Source organism: Austrofundulus limnaeus, unplaced genomic scaffold, assembly GCF_001266775.1.
Source record: "Austrofundulus limnaeus strain Quisiro unplaced genomic scaffold, Austrofundulus_limnaeus-1.0 Scaffold722, whole genome shotgun sequence".
Lineage (NCBI taxonomy): Eukaryota > Metazoa > Chordata > Actinopteri > Cyprinodontiformes > Rivulidae > Austrofundulus > Austrofundulus limnaeus.
The window spans coordinates 61897-65644 of record NW_013953124.1 but is presented as its reverse complement, the minus strand read 5'-3'; positions in this window follow the sequence as shown (position 1 = coordinate 65644).

Below are 3748 nucleotides of genomic sequence, written 5' to 3'. Positions count from 1 at the left end.
CATTTATGGTTTGATTTCTTTGTATGTATGGATCACTTGGGTTGTTACCGACATCTGGTGAAAATTTCATGTCATTAGCTCCTCTAGTAATATATTTACTGAGAAAAAAATTGTGACGTGTTCAACACTTATTTCACCCACTGTATTTCTAAATTCTTCTTCCACCACTTTTAATGTGGCTTGAACCACAGCATGTACCCCCATAAAAGTTATATCAAAATAACTGTCTTGTAGTGGAGAAATGAGCTATTCAACAACTTTTAGATTCAAATTACAATTGCGGAGAAATTAACTAAAAACCGACCGCCACACAAGTCCCGTTTTTCAGACATCTGGACCAGCAGAGGGCGCAATCCTTTCTTCATGCTGTAGTGACAAGAAGCAGCCCTCTCTTTTTTTAGAAGCAGCCCTCACGTCATGTGACTTCTGAGATACTCACGCTAGCACACTTGGACAAGCCCCTTTTAAATTTCTTCAGAAATTTTCTAGTTGATAATTATAACAAAATTAAATGTAACACCCCAAAGTTAAATACTTCCTGTTTCCATACGAGACATAAAATAAAAGTACACTTTTTTCCAAGCTGAACATTTTGATTTTATAGAAATGATTGAATCAACAAGTGAAAGTAGTTAGTAGGACACTAAAAAGTACGAATGCTGACTCATCGTTTACATTATTAATTTGAGCCTTTCCCTTTCAAAATAAATTAATAGTGGCCTAATAATTTGATAAACATCTTGTATCTAAATATTCAACAGTGACATTTCTTCCTGCTACAGTTGTTGTGAATCAAACCCTACATCAGTCACACCCCCCACCCTCCCACACACACACACACCATCACTCACAATCTGGTACAGCTATCTTTATGAGGACTTGGCATTGACTTCTATTATTTTCTACAGCCTAACCCTGACCACTAAGGCTAACCTCACAGGCATCTGACCCTAAAACTAATCTAAACTCATTTCACACCTTAGTCCTAAGAACCCCCAACCCACCAACAGCATTTTCCCTTATGGGGACTAGACTTAGGTCCCCAGAAGTACCATTCAGGTCCCCAGAAGTAGGTGTGTATGCAAAAAAACCTGTTCCATAACTTAGGGAATACCCCCCCCCCCCACACACACACACACACAAACATGCTTGCACAGCTATCCATTTGGGGACATTCCATTGACTTTAATTACATTTCTACATCCTAACCCTGACCACAAACCCTAAACTAACCTCACAGGTACCTACCTGACCCTAAAACTAACCTCACAGGTACCTACCTGACCCTAAACTAACCTCACAGGTACCTAGGGTCAGGTAGGTACCTGACCCTAAAACTAACCTAAACTCAATTCACACCTTGGTCCTAAACCCAACAAGCCGACGGGCCCTGTGCAGGGCCAGCAGATGTTGTCATTCATTGTTGTTCGCTAAAGCAGGTGTAAAACTTATTTTTCCCAAATTCTTTCTAAATCATCTAGGTCACAAAATGTGTCTTGAATGTTTTTAAAATGAGTCACCAAATTATTTTTGGATAAATATTTATGATTTGAGGCCATTTCAGTATCAGGAAATTCTCCACATCTGTTGCTGTGCAAGTTTTGGTTCCGTTCCCCCTCCCTGTGGTATCTTTGAAAAGACGAAGCTTTCACGATTTCAGGGATATACAGTATCTTGACACTGTGTTACTCTTTCTTTGGTGACATGAAGTTTGTGCGTAACCAAGAGTATAAATAACAGCCCACATGCATAAAACATGGAGGCGGAGTTACGTTTCTGTAGGCGCGTGGGTGAAGAGTATGATAGTAGATTTTGATGATGCACAGTGTAAATATAAAATGAAAAGGTTATGTCACATGCAGAATGAGTCCTACAATAGAAATCAACACTATTATTAGACCAGACTCTCTTTTATGAAGTAAAAAACCCATTTGGCAGTTTTGGGTACATTTGGCTAAATTGTGCCAAAATGTCATTTCGGCCTGACACACTGCTCACTAAAACCTTTGTGAAATGAATATACTTCAGTTTATTCTGTCCTACTTTGCTACAATTTTTCTCAAGATGTAGATGTATAAAATCTAAGGGCATTCTTGAGTTTTCACAAGAGTTTTCATTGTGTGTTGCATTGTTGATTTAGAAAAAATATTTAGGCGAGGCTAAAAGAATTACAAATATTCTTTATTTAATCACAAATAACTCAGTCACAGTAAGAGTTACAATACTGGTTTCACTTAATAAATTATCTTTAAGATCTTATCTTTACAGAGGTACCAAGAGTTAGCATTTAGACCTTATAACTGTGGAGCTATTCTTGATTTATTTTGCTGTGTATTTTCAGGCAGGAATTACCTCTAAAACCCCTTTTAGGGCTTAACAGGTTTTAACAAAATGGGGACTCGACTTTTGTCCAAATGCACCAGTTGTCCACAAAGGTAGGTATTTTGTCTTAAAATTGTCCCCAAATGCCACCAGAAACAACCCCCCCCACACACACACACAAACATGCACACATATATTTGTTAAATATGAATGACTTTAGAAAGTGTTTTTAAAGGACAAGAAGAGTTTTAATCTTTTTCACTGATAGATTGAGCCTCATTAAAAGGAGAAACATGAGAAGCAAAGTTTCTGTCGCACATGAATCAGGAAAAAAAACCTCTTTGTTCTGTTGAAACACAATTTTTCTGAGTTGTGGTAGAAATATAGAGCAGGGGATCCTTGTTCTTTGAGTCTTTTATTTCAGCACAAAACAGTGTCTGATACTTTTATTTATCCGAATCTAGCATCCATTCAAGTCAAAGAGATGGAGTTAAAAAAACAACCCATTACCAACAGAGATAAGTCCCACAGCTTCAAACTGATCAGGTACCATGATGTGATCAGCTTTTCATACAGCAGATAGCACCAACACTGTCTGTCAGAAACATGAGAAATATAAAGTACTTTTATAAAATATGCAGTAGTTTTTACTTCTAGTTACAAGTTTGGTTCCAGAGTTTTGTTCCTCTTTGTCAATGTTGTGTTGATCCAAAGGCAGACATTTTTCTGCAGCTGAAAAAGAAAAAGAAAGAAATTAATAAGGCTATCTACTTTTTCTTTTCTTTTTTACTGATTTTGTTCGAAGCTTAATGAAAATTAAAATGCATCTGTAGCTGTGTTTCCATTGAAAATGTGCGCAAAAACTTGTCGCTATTCTGTTAATGTCGAAAAACAGTTTTGCTACTGCTGTGTTTCCATTAAGTAATAAATGCTATTAAAGTCACATGAATACGTTTGTTCTCATGATAAGTCATTACAAACATGGCGGCGATGGATGTAAACACATAGCATGTTGCTACCACGACACTAGCGCTCATCATCAGAGGAGACGTCGGCGTCTTTTATCGAGGCTTTCCAGAGACAAGTCCCTACTTGGGAGCATGTTTTTGGGAAATTGAAGTCGGTGAGTTTAGTATTTTATACTACTTCTGTGATATTACTACTTCCTGTTATCTTCTTTGTCGTCGTCTTTTTCACCAGTAGAAACAACCGGTTGTTGATCATGTGATTCCCGAGATGCGAAAAAAATGTTTCCACTGCAGTTTTGTGAAAATCACCAATTCCGATACGGCCGAAAAAACCACCTCATCCTAGCGCAAAAACATTTTGTCGAAAAACGTAATTTCTTTCAAAATTGACGTGTTTCCATTGAGCAAGTTTATTTTCTAAATTCTAATTTGTGCATTTTCATGGTCAATGGAAACAC